We start from the raw sequence: 18,748 nt of genomic DNA on the forward strand, positions 1-18,748 counted from the left end.
AAATTATTAATAACATTTCTATTTCTGTTTCGCTTGCAGGTAATGAGAACAAGTGCAGCTTCAATCATTGGATAAACACGTTAATTGCCCATGTTGATGTTCGGTAAGAGAATGCACACTACAAAGAAAAAGCTACATTTGCACATGGTACAGAAACGAAACGAGATCATTAGACTACCGTAGTGACGGTATGGCGTAGTGTATAAGTCGGGCATGTTCAATGCATACAAAGTACATTTATCTCAACACTTTCAAATTAAATTCGCAGTGAATGATTTGAAAGGTACACTTCGCTTCGTTGCATTTCGTTGCAATCACATGAGGTGAATCAACGGAAATGAACGACATTATCATCATCTACTGCTTTGACACAGCGTTGTGTTTTATTTATTTATTTATTTTTATCTTATGTCTTTGCAATGCAAAAGCGTCTTCAATGTTGACAATTGGATTTGCAACCGATATTTCTACACCCATTCGCATACAAGAAGATTACTTTTTAATCGAATGAGTCGCAGAGACATTTCAGGATAGGCTGGAATTAACAAACATTGGGAATCATTGATATTTATAATTGAATGTATGTGATTTTGTCTATGTTATTACGATGAGCACTGATGCTGTCACTTTTTCCACACGGCGACAAAGAATTTGAAGCGAATGCATGTCAGTTGTTCCACTTTGTGAAAAGTCGACCTACTTATCAATGTGTAGTCGACAGTTTTATTTACCAAATGCAATGCCGTACAGCATTAATGGCAGTCAATGAACTTAAATGATCAATCGATTTTATTGTGATTAAAAATGCATCGAGTTTAAATTAGGGACAAAATTGATATATTGTTGAAATCTTCCGTAATTACATTCTTTTTTACTTAATTAAGACGGGGTTAGAGTAAAAAACGAAAAGGGTATGCAAAAAATCAAGGTTAGCAAAATTTTCAAAAATTGAAAAGGGATTTTTGATTCAACTCGAATCAAAATCTTCAGTAATCGAGAGAGGGATGGGGATAATTATATCCCTAGCAACCGTCTTCTGCTTTGAGGGAGTAACACATCGTCACGGGGGAATAATCGGTCCCATTGGAACCCTGGCCAGAAAGTATGGCCATAATTGGTTGAATCGGATTCAATGACACTGAATAATGAAATGAAACGCGTTAACAAAAGATTATTCATATTTATGTAAATTATTGTCAAATATTTCAAATGATTTCAAAATCTCATCATACAGCACTCGTCTGAACAAACTTAATTTGCAGTCACTTCAAAGGCGCCGTATAAATGCATCAATTTTATTTATATTCGATTTGCTACACAACAACGTCCATTGCCCATCACTGAAGACTGAAATTGCGCGTAATCAAAACGAACGTAACCTGAGAAATGTTGAGTTTTTCAAAATCAACGATAAATTATTGAGAATCAATCCATCGGTTCCACTCAATCAAATGTGCAAAATGTCAAACAAAGTCCACGACCTATTCTCAACTCAAACAAAAAGATCAACATTCAAAAACCAACTATTAGCCCTAAGCGATGAACACTTTTCTAACCTGTCAATAGTGTCGAATCATAATACTGTTTTCGTAAACGATTTAATGTGATATTTTACATATTTTCTTTGACTCTTTGTACTTGGTGCAATATGGATATCAACTATTAATTATTTATTTATTTATATATTTATCAAATTCTCTCCAAATTCGATTTGGAAATGATATTTAATTCTTAATTTTTGAAAAGATGTGGTTTTTAATGGTGATCAGATTACTGATTCAAACCTTTTTCCCACCATACATGTATAAAAACTATGTACACACTCAAACATGATTCAGCCAGTTTTTGGCGGTGAATAAATATTATTATTATTATTATATATTATTATAATGGTCAAATAATGAATATGATGAAGATTTCATTTCTCGTTTGAAAATCCGGCAGCGGATCTTTGTTACGTTCTTGTGAATATTTTAATAAATCACGCGATTATTTGTTGCTTTGCCATTTGTAGCTAATAATAATTAAATAAGTTAACCAAACGTTGTTGTGTGGCTCGAAATTGAAATAGAAAATCATTAAAACAAATCTAAAGTGTAAATATATCGCGTAAGCGTTCGATAATTGTATGCAAATATTCATCCAAATTAGCGATGGTGTTGCTTGTTGGTCAGTAAATACCGATTAGGTACTATTGTACGCTGCTACATATACCGAACAAATCAGCAAAAAAAGTGGTGTACGTAGTGAGTATGAAATAATTGGATTTTGAAATGTCAAGATTTCGTCAAAATGATGTCAAGTTCAACAATTACAATTAACAAAAACAACAACAAACTAAGTTATTTGACAGAAAGTTCTTTTTCATCGTGAATGAACGATTTCAAATTTGAAATATGGAAACAGTTGTGTGAGCTCATTTGGCGGTTTTATTTAAAATTGAGCAAAGCTTTGAATTCTACTCAGTTGTGCTTTGAAAAGCCAAAGCCATAGTGTCGGTAAACCAACAACAGATGTCATTGCATGCATCGATTACATTTGCGGTTCTTCAAACAAACTGACGATAGTTATTACCTCATCGTTGGCTGTCTAATTTCGTTGTTTGTTTACATGTTTTATTACACCTTATATTGACGCTATAAACGTTCGAGAAATATTATTAGAATTTTGAATTGAACTTGAATGATATCATATGGCACTTGTATTCGTTCCGAAGCATGTTCATATGCGGTGAAACACATTTCATTTGTCCGTCGATTAAAGAGACGACATCGACATACATTTTCCCATCGAATTTATGCTGCAATCAATTTGATAACATTGTTCAACAAATGCCGCCATAAAATGAATGATTTAACACAAAATATGCACAAAATGTGGTGGTGTGAAGTAATTTCAGTCGGATTTTCTTTTTTTGTGTTTGAGTGCATTTTGTTAACAAAAACGCTTCACATACTCCATCTTCATTTCATTTTATGCGGAGAAACGGTTTGCGTGTTTCAAACCACATTGCTACAACAGAAAACAACAACAAAAAATAGTAACTTCGAGAACAACACAGAAAAAAACTAACTTGAAGATAACTAGACAATGAGAAGTGAAAATAAAAAGAATTGACGCAAGCAAATTCTGTAAATATAATGTGCAGCTACATATACATATTCGTGCAAATAGTAAAAAAGAAAAAAAAGCAATAAAGCAATAAAGCAATACTTTACAATTCAATTATACGAATATCGCGAGCTCAACAAAAACTGCAGAAAAAAAGTACACATTTGGTCGATACTAAAGAAACGATATGAAACCGCATTAATTAAAATCACTCAAAAGCCGCAAAAAAGTGTTTAGACGCAAAGAACACGAGGAATGCATAAAATAAAAAATACCAAATTCTTCAACATTTTTGCTTGTCATTCGACAATTCCGGTGCGATGATGATATCAAGACAAAAACGAAGGAGTGAATGCGCTTTGCAGCACTTCAAACAACTTTTCGAAAACCTTTTTCAAATGAGATTTCAAACATCATGCCTTGTGTTGGTATCTTTTGGGCCCCGTATTTAAGTCGTAATCAGAACCGTCGAACATTCACGAAAGTTGAATTTAATAAAGTAATTAATTAAATTGTTAATTATCTTGTGTGTATTTGCATTGAACGCACGGTTTTTTCTAAACACTAAAAAAACCTTGATAAATTGTCTGCTCAATTGAATAATTAGAATGAAACGATGCGAGGGGCGACGTAGACAAGCAAAAAAAAACATTATGCAAAAAGCTATTTTTATAAAAAAAGGAAGGTAAAATGCAAACAATCGTCAAATTTTTTTGATGAATTTTAATCAGACAATATATTTGGATTTTGTTATCTGGATATTTCAGCTCATCTGGATAACGTTAGGTGATGATACGAAATGAAAACAATAGAAGTGATTGTTATAGTTATGGTAGTATTTTTATACCTATACAATCAGGGATTGTTCCTCTGAAGAGGAGGAATGGTAAGGAGGAAAATGAGGAGGAGGAGGAGAGCGAGGAGGAAAAGTTTTTTTGCTCAAAGGGATAAAAATATTATCACAAAAATATCATTTTTGGCTAAAAACATTTTCCTCCTCAGTTGAGGAGGAGAATTCTCCTCGCTCTCCTCCTCCTCCTCATTTTCCTCCTCACCACTCCTCCTCCTCAGAAGAACTATCCCTGTATACAATACAACAATCACTTCTATTGTTTTCACTCCACATCATCGCTTAGCGTTATCCAGATGAGCTGAAATATCCAGATGACAAAATCCAAATATATTGTTTGATTTTAATACTCTCTTTTTCCTCTCTATCACCTTGTGAAACGTTCCAAAGCAAACAACAGAGAGTGAGCGAGGTAAACAAAAAAACCAAATTGATCAAAAAAATTTGCAACTCCAGAAATTCGCCGGAGCGAAAGTAGAAATGACGAAACTGGCACACACACAAACTTTTATTCCACTCAATTTAGAATACAATACCACTAATCTAAATGCTGATTTTTTTTCAAAATGTTCATTCTGCTTATAATTAAAATTAAAACTGGAAATATTCATTCGATGAAATTAGTGGGAAAGTTTTTCAACACACAAATCGGGTCAGACATGAGTATGGTGGACGCGATAAAAATGCTATGAATTGTGGTTAGACACTTCTTCGAGAATTCCGGCGCAAAATACACGCAAACTTATGCAAACATATGCATCGAACTGATTCTATTTTTCCATTTTTTATGTGTTAAGAGAGAGAGAGAAAGAAGGGAAAAAACATTAAATTGCAGTGTGAATTGTCAGAATTTTATTGTATAGGTTTGTAGGAGTACACTTGATGAGTGTATATGTATGTGTGTAAAAGAGAACTTTGGCTAATTAAATGCAAAAATATCCAGAATGGAATAAAAACCAATGAACAACAATTATCGCCGATTGAGTGCTTTGCATCCAGCTGCGAATACATTCAAGTCGATTATAATTCATATTCTTATCTTCCGTTTTTTCTTTGCTATTTAAAACGAACCGTGACTTTAATTGTGCACGTTTAGTGTATATTCGATGCGGCTATAAACCACACAACCATTACGTAAGTAATGTATGCAGGTCGACATCGTTCACAAAATGTTTGTTGTTTCATTTAAACGCACATTGAATCGAGGTGGTTCCAATACAATTACATTTATTGCTTTATTTTGTGAAAGAACAATTGTGATGATGACGATGACGATGACGGTGCCAGCGATGGCTAGAGTGAAAAATGTTGAATTCGCATTGTTGCTGGGCGATCATTGACTGTGTACACTTTTTGTTATACCATGATACATTTTTTTTAAAAATGGATGGCTGTAAATTTGTGTACAAAAGTTTTTTTGGAAGTGTACAAACAAAAAAAAAGAATTATAGAGGCATACGTCCTGAAGATAAAAATTAAAGGGCGGGGAGAGTTAACTGAAAAAAAAGATCGAGAGGGGTAAGCAAATTGTATTTAGTGAAAAGTGTACTTTTTTCGTTTTTTTTTTGCTCTTCACTTTTTTGCCAAAAATCTCCAGCAAATCGAAAGAGTTTCTCCTTCATGAAAAACTTGTTGAGCAAAAAAAAGGTCTTCACTTTTCCAATCAAAAATCTCAGCAAGTTAAAAGAATTCTTTGAAATTTTTTGAGGGGTAATACTTCGTCATGGGGGTAATCGGACCCCTGCTGAGGACGTATGTATAGGGGTCAATTTTCAGTGAAATTTGAATAATTTGTTTGTCTGTATATTTGTTTCTTACAATACTTTGTAAGAAACTTTTGTACGCATGTTGTACACATATTGACAGCCAATCATTTGAAGAAAAAAATTGTCATGCCCGATCATTGGATCAAGCGTGCCTGGGTAAAAAACATTCAGTCGAAAAAATTCGGTTTTTTTTCTATTCATTCCCTCCTGGGATGCGACTCATTATTATTCAATGCACATCGTCCATTGTCTTCGTTCTATAATGTGCGTCATTGGCATATAGGTAATGGTGTGAATCTTTCGTGTACTTCTATTAATTATATTGAACTCATACATTTCTCTCATTCGTTGTCTGGAAAACTGGTTTGACGCACACAATACTCAGCCAAATAGCAAAACAATTCAAGCCATAAGCAGATCAATGCTTGAAATTATATAATCAATGAATAATCTCATTTGCCAGCCAATTCCAATTAACTTTTAAATTGAGATAAAATGAGAATTCAAACAATCATATAGTTTAGTGCGCATTCAAGTAGATACAAATATTGCACCTGCTAACATTGATTCGTTATGAACGATATTATGATGAAATGGTATAAATTGAGCATCGCAAATGACATCGTTTTTCTATGTTTATTCATTTTTCCATCAAAGTCATCTGGTTTATTTGATTAAAAAGTGAAAGTTTTACGATTTAGTCGCCGTTCTTTGCCACTTAAAAACAAATCCAAAGCATACAGGTTCTGTTTACCAATAAAAAGAACGCACATGTGCACATTCGTGTGTTTTTTTTTTTGCATTTGCAAAAGAGCATTTACGTAATTTATAGGTGGGTGGTAATCAGGTGCGGTCAAAATGCATGAGTAATTTACCTGTTTTTTTTCGCTATTCTCGCAACATTCTCATTTTGCACAGTTTCCATTATTTCATTGCTTTATAAATATCGATGATTTCAAATGCGATGTGTGTGTGTGTGTGTGATAGAGTTGGGTTGCTATCGCATTTATGTGTATGCTGGTCTATTGGCACGAAGCATTGAATTAGAGACGAAGCCAAAAAGTAACAGAAAAAAAACAAGAACTAAATTATATTCATTTTGCTAATGCAAATTGATGAATTTTTATTTAAATGGATTTTGAAGTTTGTTTTATTTCACACCATAGGCCATGTGCTCAATTCAATACATCAATTAAATATTCCAGTCTATTTGCAGATTTTATTGTTGTTGTCGTCGATGATGATGATTTTTTTTTTTGTCTTGCCTCTTTTCCGGCTTTTTTCTTTTTCTTTTATCATTGTTCGCTCAATTTGTGGGTGCGCATAAAAGACCTTTGCAATAAGAATGAAAGCAAAGAAATCAATTGTATTTGACTTGAACTTGAGCCAATCAATAAATCTCAATAAGAGCAACAAACAGGGACATTTGAACAAATGCGCTAGTTGTCGATGAAAAAATATTATTGTTCATTCAATGTACTCTGATCGCCAATAAATTACGAGCATATTTAGTTTCAATTAAAACATTTTTTTTTCTATTCATTAATCGGTTCAAAATTGATTTATACAAATGCGTTTTGAATGTCATTCGAATTTGTCCTTTTTGATTGAGTGGGGGAAAAAAACGCAAGTTTAAACAAGATTATACGAAATAAAAAAAACAGACCTCAATTCTTGTTACCATCAAATTCAATCAAAATAAATTGAACATTGATAAATTGTGCACTGATTTGATTGCTCGCTGCTTTGATTTTTTCTGTTCTTCACCACATTTTCATGGTGATTTTTTCAAATCACGGCCTTTAAATTGTGATGGCGAAATTTTGAAAACAATTTTAATTAAATCGAATATAGCCGCCAAGTGTTGGTCAAAAACACACACACACAAGAGATGAAGCAGCAGAGGTAAGCCATGCAACCGGTTGCCATAACTGTCCTAGTTGAATTATGTCATCCAAATGATCACCATTTCAGTGGGTTAAAATGCATGAACAATAAATTAAGCAAAGCAGTACGTATATGCGGTGCGAAGTTGTCGTTTTATTTTGGACAGTGAGCAATAAGGTTAAACATGTTCGCTGACTAAGTGCACGCGGCTCGGTACGTACACCTTTGTTTTGTTTTGTTAAGAAATCAGTGCCTTTTTTCCATTAACTTGACTCATTTCTCAGTGATTTAAACTTTGTCATACATTGATTGACGCAAATTGCGGGAAACAACGATGACAACAACACCAAAATGTACGCCACTTGCACTCACTGCAAATAAATTGCATTTCAATTCATTAGCTCACCTCTCTCTCTCCACCTCTTTCTCTTTCTTTCTTCCTTAACATTTCAATAAAGTAAATGCAATGTGGAGTGGTGGGCATTCGGTGTAAATGATATGCGTGCGCACGAGTGCAATGTATCGATGCGTCCCGATGTTTACAATATTTTTACCGATCAATGTACATTCGAATGTCATAATGCCACATGATCGCAATGACCATTATTGCAACGACCATTTTTGGAAATTTGGTATCGAATAGTTGTTTACCAAACCACGTTCACGATTATTTCATTCCCATAAACAATGTATTTACGTGCGACCATCGACTGTCTTTTTTTTGTTCAGGCAGCAAAAGGACAAAATATTTGGTAATTTTTTTTTTAAATAATTACGATTTTGACAATACCCAAAAAACGCCACCAAAAACAATCTAACTTCAATCAGATGTATAACACGATAAAACATTTGTTTCTTTTGTCTTCTCTGACACAGCATTTAAAAAGACATTTTCAGTAGACATCGCGCGGCGCTTTTTCGCCGAAAATAATTAACCGTGTCGAATTATATGTCTTGGTGATGCTGTTGATGATAATGTTACATTGAACGAAATTGGTGTGTGTCCCTGTGTGCAGTCTGCACGCTCAACTATATGCAATTTCATTTCACTTGGATGACATTGCGTGCTATTCGCTTTGGTTCCGGCAATTTATTCATTTTGCGAGGGAACAAAAAACCATTTCCCCACCTTCAATTCTTCAAGCAATTCTTGTAAACATTTCATTTAGCCAAATTGCTGTGGGTCATTTTTTAAATAATAATTGGATTTACGTGCACGTTAATTATAGATCCATTCTTAGGTCGTGCTCTATTCTTGTTGTTGTATTTTTTTGTTCAAAAATATACATGATCATGAGACTTCAACATCGTAAGAATCGAATATCTTTGAATTATTTTTTTTTTTATTTTTGTTTTGTTTTCAGCGCCTCTCAAACTGAGAGGTGTGTGGGCATCTTCCGATCCGAAAATCTGTCTCCATTGTTAAAGATCAATTCAAGCGAAATAGTTCATGTTAATTAGTATGGTATAGAAACTGGGCTCATTTCGAATTCAAGCAATGTTCAAATGACTCAAGCGACGTGTGTTTTTTTTTTTTTTTGAAAAGAAAAACGAAACATTTAAATACAACAAAAATGATTTGAAAATATGTTTATTTGATCAAGCATTCTCCACCTGCATTATGTTTACATTGTTGGGTGTGCGTCTCCATTTGCGCCTTTTAAGTGCGAATGATGAATTAAGATACGATATGCCACTTTCTATGACATTTGTAAATTGATTTTTTTTTAACTTGTTACATCTAATCTCGTTTTCACTTTAAAATATCGTTTGTTCAATGAACTTTGTTCAAATTTGGTATTGTTCGCACTTTTGTGGCACACCGATAAAGTCGGCAATTTCGAATGACTTCATTTTGAATAGTACCTCGCGCAGAACGGCTGGCGGAAAACAGAACAAGTTTCGTGTTCGATTTCTATGATGAACGTGAATGGCAATGATAATCAAATAAAAATGTTTGCCACAGTCAGAAATATTCTTAAAATGGCCACTTAGCCACAATGTTAAAAGGTGTTTATTGATAATAAAACGTTTCAGTATCTAGGTTTAGTATAAAAATCATGATTTTGAATGTTCTTGTCCGTTCCGTTGTGTATTTTGGGCTCAATGAATTCATTTTCTGTGAATTTCAAATCAAGTTTATAAAGTTGCTGCAACCATTTGCGCATAACGAGTTGCATACCAATCCAATGAATGGAATATGAAAAATTTGTTGATCGTCTGACTCATTCATTATAGAAAAAATAGCAGATGAAACGGAAAAAAAAGCAAGATGACTGCATTTTATGTAAATTGTTGTATTTTATTCATGTTTTTTGTATGTGAGTTGTCGATGGTACCTGTTTCACAGTCAGAATTTCTAACAATTTTCGTTGGAATCAAGCACAGAAAATTGCATGCTAATCACGTCAAACGTTCGTTGTTGTTGTCTCGTTTCTTTCAATTGCACCTTATCTTCGTATCTCGAGAACCTTTTTTTTCTGTTCGTTTGAGATTCATTCAACGGCGAACGATTGTTTTGTTTGATTCTTATTGAAATGTTTATTTTCAAGTCTGGTGAATTCGACGTACCTGACTTGACCGTTTCAGAACTTGGATTTTTTTTTCAATGGAAATACAAACAAAAAAATTGGTCTTCATCCGATTTGGTCTCATGCGTATTGTCGTCCATAGATCTAATCGGTTTTCATACAACACATACAAAGGCACTTGAGAAATAGAATAGATGATAACCAATCAACAATTCCATATACCTGGTTCTGATAAAAGTAAACAAACCTTGAGCTTACAGCTGATACGACGTGAGCACTCCATTGACAACACTGAAAACTCACTGCAATGCACATTTGTTCAAAAAAAAAATTGAAGTAAATAATATTTAATCGCTTTGTCGAGTAGCTGCTCGTTTGCTTGGTCACCGCAGCCCATTCACTACAAATGAAAACAGAACAGTGCTAATTACAGTGTTTAGTGTCTGATTTACAAATGAGGAAATCAGACACAAACAAGACACAGAAAATAGCAGAGAGAGAGAGAGAGAAAAGCGCCTCTTTGAATCATTTAGTTCGAACAAACTGTTATTCCTTTCAATTAGAAATCGCTTGTTCTCCGTCGTAAATGAATTTATGTTTTGGGCAAATGCATGCGACGCATATTAATCGTGTATGTTCATTTCTTTATCTCTGTCAAAATCAAATCTATGTCGATGCGAGCAACCATTTATCGAATGCACCGCTAGACACTATCAACTGAATTCTTTTCAAAAAAAAAATGGGTGTGCTTCTTACAAATGCAAACTAGTTCACTGGAAAAAAAAATCATTTTTCTTTTATTTCTCTTTTAATGAAAGCGTGAAAAAATTATAATATTTGCCATTGAATAATGAATAGTATTTTTTTTCTGTCAAATCATGAAAACAACGAAACGTGTTATTATTGATTCGTTGAATAATTGAAGCATTCGATTAAATGAAATTGACGGATTTCATACGATAAGTACAGGGAATCTACTTTCATTTGAAATGAATCAACTAAATTATGGAATTACCAAATCTCTCTTTTTTTTGCTTCGTATATACTCATTTATTCGCAATTGCTAATCATCAGATTCTGTTATCGCTTTTGACGTAAAAAAATAATAAATTTTGCTTGGACTATTACTATTTACTTTTGTACTTTGTCTATTAAATGTGGCCTGTGATTCATATGATCGTGTTACACATGCCAAAAAATATGATTGTCTCATAGTGCAATGTGAATGAATACAAAAAAAAAAAATATGAATAAAAAAAATCATATCCCCATATGAAGACCCACATTTTCAAGCACAAAACACTTCTCAAGCAAATCAAATAGAATGAAAACACCGACACCGACTATGTATTTGTTAAAGTTGCGCCAGCGGTTTGGATGAGTGTGAGTGTACGTATGTTATGCTGGCTGGAGGAACAAATTATAGACGAGAATGAATAAGTAAAAGAATTGCCGATTCGTGATATGTGTAGTAAAGACATTTTACACTGACTTCAAACGACCTGTCTGATGATGTGTTTGGTATGCAACACATTAACAAACGAACATAACATATGTGCGACCGCACTGTGCACTTGTGTGTGCAATACCAACAAACCAACACCAACCAATTCGAAACGAATACGCACTGCAGTCAATACCGAGTACGACCGTTTGAGCGATCTCTTTTGCCTCAAAATTGTTTGCTGTGAGTGTGTTAGTGTACGGTATTGCAAGTATGTGAGTCGTGAGAGAATAGCCGCTACCTACACACAACAATCAAATACACAAATGTAGAATTTTGAAAACGAATACAAAGAAATCGGCAGCAATTGTTGTCGACGCGTTATGTTTGTGTGTTTGTTGGCATACACACATCAAGCAATCGCTGATGCTGACCCGGAAAGTCAGTCAGTCACTACGGAAAATACGTAGGATGCGGTCCACAGTTCCGATACACAAGCGAAATACAGCAACAAAGCCATCATATTCAAACGTATAACACGTCGCATATGTGTTCCATCAAAGCCTCAAATCGAGGCAAAAGACATTGTGTATATTCTCTGGTATCTACTGTCGGAATTGTATGTTGTGTGTTGTTTTTTTTTAGTCTAAAGAAAAAGACTTGTTGTAGCGTTTTTTTTTCTCGTTCAGTTTTTTTCGCGGTTTGTGCATATATTTTTTTTCCAGTGTTAGTTAATCAATTCATTTTGTGAAGTGCAACATTTATTTCTTTTTCTTCTGTCCAGTGGTGTGCGTGGTGTTTTATTTTTCATCATCTTTATCACAGTTTCATCGATGATGAAGTTTTGATCTGATTTTGTGTATTAACAATGGTATATACTTGACGTATCCTATTGTATGGATTGCCATTTTTTAACGATCCAATGGGTTTGTGTGTGTGTGCGTGACGTGTGTCTCTTTCTTGCTCATATACCAAACGGATAATGGTGGCCAAGGAGAAACGAGACAAACAGTGAATACACCCAACTGTCACACACTGCCTGTATCGTATGTACAAACGGCAAACATTGTGCATTTGTGTTTTTTTTTTTTATTTCAGTTTTTTTTTCGATTTCTTGCCGAAAAAATGCCGTCTTTGTTGTTTAAGAAATAAAACAAAATTGAGCATATAAAATATTTATGATGATGATCGAATTGATGCAAGGCGTGCCATGCCATTTCATGTTCTATTGACAATTCTCACAGTTGAGTATACACGGAAATTGTCATATCAAATTACCTGTTGAAGTCAACGTGCGTTTGTGTGTGTGTGTTGTGACCAAAGAAAATCGTCCTCTTTGCTTATTTGAATCTAAATTCATGCAACTGCCGACCAACTGTCTGTCCCCGCTAAAATTTACATGGTAAATTGGTCGACCGAAAATGATGTACAATTTGTTGAAAGAAATCGAAAAATTTTTTTTTTTGACCATGGAAAGGAACAGACGACTAATTGCTGTGCGACATAACAATATTTTTTTTCTCTTCTTTTGCACAAATTGAAAGTGCTATGCCATAATAATTAGACAATAGCATGACCGGAACGGAGCTCACGTTATTTGCGATGAATATAGCACACCAAATGACCGATCCAATGAACAAACAAATCATTTACATAAACATACTTAACGGCGATGATGACAAAAGACGAGACGACCGAGAGTGAAAAAAAAGTACTTGGCGAATGGGAACTATGCGTCTTATTTTCTTTTCTCCCATTTCTTCTGCTGATCGAGTCAAACAAATTTTGATACTTTTCTTCGTCTTGCGATCGATTGTTTTCGTCATTTTCGTCTCGCGATCGATTGTAATGGGTTCATATTACACAGATTACTGAAAAAGTTCGTAATTTCAAAGTGATGGCATTTTAATGAACAAATGTCTTTCGCCATGATCACAATTTCAATCTTTCACACCATTTCACAGTCGTGTAATTAGCTGGCATTCTCTATCGACCGAGTTAGAGTGTCTTCTTCATACACTGTCGCTCGTTCACTCTATGCCAACTTTTAATTCAACTTGCGCAAAAGAAAATAAGATCATGTTATTGAGTTGGTTTTGTAAATTGTGCCGACACTGTTACTGAATGACCCATTCAATTCAAGTCCAATAAAATGAAACTCACGTATATTGAACAATCGAAATTAGCACGTGTTCGAACGATATTATCTCTCTATCGCTGGTGTGCCAGCATAATTTATGTGGAAAATTGTTTATTACACAATGAATATACAAAACAAAAAATTTGTTTTGCAGTGTTGAACTTTTTCGGTGAATATTCAAAGCAAACAGCAGAATATACACTCTTTCGCCGAACATTTCCTTCGTCTTCTCTCTCTCTCTCTCTCTCTCTCTCTCTTCGTCTATGCTTTTTTGTTTACCAACCAAAAATGCTGCTTGGCCCGTTGAATTTATTGCTTGTATCAGCTCGATTTAATCCAAACAGTTGCGCAAAGTGGCTATTACATCAAAACGAAATAAATATATAAATGAAACGTCTTGTGATTGAAAGATGTTGGCGTCCAATAGCAAAACACAATAAGAATAATTGATTCCATTCTCCGTGGACGCGGTTCCATCATTCTACTGTCACACACATACATACATAACAACAAAAACCAAATCCATTTTCTTTGTTTCGACTTATTTACTTAATGATCAATCGCAAACGCGCAAAGAGGCACACTCACTATGTTGATACTGTGACTCGGTTTCCACGAACCGTGCACAACAAGGTGAATTTACGAATTGTTTTATTGTTTCTAGTTTTTTTTTGTGTGTGATCATTTTCGCTGTCGTCCAAAATTACTTGAATTTCTCATTTGAACCGCATTAACATTTTTTTTTTCTATCTAAAGCGGTAAATGTTGTTTCACCGAACATGAATTTCATTTTAAATGTTGACAACAGCGATTTTCGGCATTTGTTTTTGGTTTTCGCTGATAAATTTATTTCGCACCACACAAAGTGTATATACACAATGATTATGTAATAATAAACCGAAAGTTATAGGCATTGAGGGAGTGCGAGCGAGAGAGAGAGAGAAAGAGGGAGCGGAAGGTGAAGATTGCAACCCGCTGAATGTATAACAATGACCGATGAACAATATACCGATTGGTTATTGTTATAGTTGTTTAATTTTGTCGACTGAACAAAAATCTATATGAGGAGTGACTTCATTTTGGGCGGTTTTGCGATAATAAATACAACGAAAGTATTATAATAAACAGCACTTACAACGCTGTGCTTGCCGGTACGAAAACAAACACATAAGTTTAAAAAAAAAATGTGTGCGGTTTCATCGATTTAAATGGTGTTTTATGTTCATATCATATTTGTATCCGTTTATGGTCAACAACAAAAAAAAACTATCTCACTGAGTTGTCTATATTAAGTAAATTAAGAAGATGACATCAAACGTCCACACACACAAAAAAATGCGATTGTGTGGATGCCGGCCGGCGAGTAAGCTCACAATATTTTGTCCATGTTTGGTTGTAATTGGTGTATATCGCTTATTTATTACTTTCTTTATTTCATTGATGAGCTTCATACCTCCTTTTTATCGCGACTTATTTGGTCAATATTTCTCTAGCGCGTGTGCAAATTATTTTAGTCAATTGTTTCACATTTTGCGTAAGCACATCCATGTAATCGTTTCGCATGAACGATTCTTTTTTTTTTTGGAAATGCAAAACACCCACCAAATCAAAAAGAAACCATCGATCGAATCGTTTTCTTTCACTCTCCATCAAATTGTGTCTTAAATGGTGTCATGTGATAGGTCTCAATAAGCTCTTAAGCACCACTTGCACTTTCTCAAAAAATTCATCATAAATGTTCGTTGGTTGATTTCATTATTAAACTTCAAATTGTCGCATGAAATGAGTGAGAGTGTCATTTTATGTAATGTGATCGATGTGGTCTGTATAATACCAAAAATAACTCGACAATAATAATGCAACTTGTTTTCAGCGCTCAAAAACGACAAAAATTGCAACCGACGTGCAACCGATCGTCTTTTGCCTTTCGAATTTGATCACAACAAGAAGCCACGCCACGCAATAGCCACGCCGTGTAAGTCACTTTCCAACACAATCCTAATGACAATAATTAAAATGTTATGACTTAGCGGCCGATTAAATATGAGATTCAGCTCATTTTCATGCGACATGCATTTTCATTACTTCGTTTATTTATAATATCGTTGTCGTCGGTTGTAATTTTTAATTGCCACTGCATTTTCGATTATCATCTCGGTACGAGACACACACACAAAAAAAAACAACAACTGGTCGCTGTTGACGGCACGCTGGTTCTATCTGTTCCATAGGTCAAGCAAAAAAGCACATTTGACAGAAATAGACGAAAAATGAAAATTAATCAGTGCCACAGCTATTTCGGTACATTTACCGAACATCACGCTGACATGAATCATCATCACTGCAAAACATCAATCTAAACATTATCATACTCATCAGAAGTTAGACGAAATCAAGTTCATTGCTCTTTTTGATTTATTTTTGTTTGTGTTCAAACAAACAGAAAAAAACGCACTAAAACTCAGTTTTATTACGATTTTGAAAAGCCATCAAGTGTGACTCGTTTACAATCCAACTTGTCAGTTTTAAGAAAATAATGAAAAAGAGTTGCCGTTCGTTGCATATGCCGTATGCATGTAAAAAAGCATAAAAACAATTCAATAGCACAGGAACATACGGTGTGTGCAACAGCTCAGCTTCTCTCACTCTCAAGAGTGCAACAACCAATTCTTTAAAATTACACACGATAATAAACACAGGCAAAAGTCATGAATATGCTTTTAAAATTCGACATTCAAAAACGAATCAGTAAATAAAAAAACACTATCGATCGCAACAATGTATTGTAGATCTTCAACTTTTGTTTACTTTTTTTTTCTTTATTGAATTCCAAAACATGTTTGATGCGTGATGGCACCAAACTGGTGACTGGGATTGTTTTTTTTTTTGAATTTCAAAATGGAGAGTTAGAGAACATTTCATTTGCTAACTATATCGGCCACAATGGTAGAAGCACCAGCTGCACGCATTGCAGCATTCCTATGTCAGTTTAGCAAATAATCAAATACAGATTGGCAAACACAAAATTGTGAAAAAACATGAGCATTGCATATGTTATACTCACTTCACGTCGTTCACACATTTTCATTCTCTCTAAGATAGATAGACATTATAACTTGAATAATGTGAAATGACATTCAACAGGAGCAGGAGCATATGTTTAATAATTCATTTTGGTGTTGAATGAAATCTTGTATGTCAGTGACATGAATTCAAAAGAGTGAAACGAAAAATGCAGTGCTCGACTCTTGTCAAACGCATCGAGCGATTTAATCGAATCGAATGCGACATGAACGAAAAATTCGTCGTTGAACATAGATTTTATTCGCGATAGAGAGAAAACCCGACGCCTGCACATTGACTTTGTTTGTGTGTGTGTAGTCAACGAAAGCAAATAATTTCCAGACGACGAAAATACAGTGCACATTGTTTATGTAAATATTGGAGGCGACTAACTAACCAAGCGAATATTGTAATAAATTTGTATTCATGCAACAAAAGCGTGAATTATTCGTTCTTACTTGCGCGCGCCCGTCTACAAAGTCAAATGCTGATATATATATTTTTTTTCGTTCGCGTTGCAAACGCAGAATGAGGCTATCCAAAATGCGCCCAGATACAGTCGTTGATAAAAAACATTGTGTATGCGTTCTGCGGTGGTGGTCACAGACAACAACAACAGAAGCAACCATATGCACAAATTGTCGCGCGACTAGTTCAATTACATGAAAGCAATTTGTTTATTAAAAAACCCCAGCAACAAATCAAAGCAGTTGCAACAACAACTCAAACAAAATACAAATGACCGTTGTAACCGATTGACATCGGTTAACATTTATATCGTGCATCGATCTTGATCGGCAGTCACTACAACTTAATGTGTGTGTGTTGCAAATATTATTCATGTGAATTGGTTATGTTTTATTCAACCCAAGTCGCTTAATGTGAAACGAAAAAATCGTTTCAGGCAAATTATTTGTCATGAAACAAAAGCAAAATGTCTAAATCAATGCACGCCAATCAATCATTCTCCGCTCTTTTTTTTTAAATATAATATTCAATGTGATTAAAGTCACTTGATTTCAACGAATAAAATGAATAAACACTGGGTCTGGAAATGCATTTCAAATAGTTACTTTGTGATGCGTATATATGAATCACACTTTCGTTGATGCAAAAATTAAATAAAATTGTATCTTCTAGCCACGTCATCGTCGCACATACACACATCGGTAGTTGGCATTAAATACATGTAATCAATTTACCGCAATTTTAATGACAATCGATTCGGAATCGAAATACTGTCGTGTGTTGGTTTTGTATTGCAAATGAATGCGCGCGCATTTCCCATGCTACACAGTGCCATTGATTGCACATATACAAATTCAAGTGTGTCACTTTCAATTTCATTGGGATAAATCAGTGAGTGACGTTACGTCACTGGTACGGCGACATGGCTTTAGTTTAGTCGTTTGTATTTGATTACATCGTTGAAGTGCAAAAGCACCACGAATTAGAATTCCACAAAATCATGTAGACGCAGGGCATTAACAATTTTGGTATTTCAATCAACCGACCACATACACTTTTATTCGCGTCTCACATTTTCTCGCAACACACTTGAAATCGAACGAAGGAACGAACGAACGAAAAAAAAACATCGCAGACATTCCATTCTGAAATGTCTACATCGATTGATAGATCAGTCGCGAGCCCAACTCACAAATGAACGCGATAGATTGTTCTTTGCTTGAAGCATCACGAATCACATTGTGAATTATGCCAAAAGAGAGAAGAGAAGAAAAAAACACACGATGCAAATCCATTTGGTTTACTCATAAACACAAATTAACGTCCAATTGTGTTATTTTTTTTCTCATAATTTATTTCTCCATTTAGAATCATCAGAGGGAATTTATCGCATTGGCATAAAGTGCATGCCGGCAATAAACCTTTCAGAATCAATGAAATTGCTATTTGCATAATGGCCATTTTATTGCAATGAATTTCAGTTTTTTG

The 18,748-nt window shown here is 34.5% G+C and overlaps 1 protein-coding gene across 22 annotated transcripts in view; it reads left to right on the forward strand.

Annotated features, from left to right (window-relative positions):
- The window catches only part of LOC116344958 (dystonin), a 121,745-nt gene that overhangs the window by 11,642 nt on the left and 91,355 nt on the right, over positions 1-18,748 (forward strand). For 3 of the 22 annotated variants that reach the window (XM_031773830.1, XM_031773840.1, XM_031773859.1), the window contains exon 1: positions 12,084-12,208. The exons of 10 other annotated variants lie outside the window; for them this stretch is intronic. The gene's annotated coding sequence lies outside the window, so the exon portion shown is untranslated. Of the gene's footprint in view, positions 1-12,082; positions 12,209-18,748 lie in introns of those variants that run through there. 9 more of the 22 variants (XM_031773907.1, XM_031773918.1, XM_031773927.1 and 6 more) reach the window with 4 other exon arrangements.

The sequence above is a fragment of the Contarinia nasturtii genome, unplaced genomic scaffold (genome assembly GCF_009176525.2).
Source record: "Contarinia nasturtii isolate CC-2019 unplaced genomic scaffold, AAFC_CNas_1.1 Cnas_scaffold_129, whole genome shotgun sequence".
Classification (NCBI taxonomy): Eukaryota; Metazoa; Arthropoda; class Insecta; order Diptera; family Cecidomyiidae; genus Contarinia; species Contarinia nasturtii.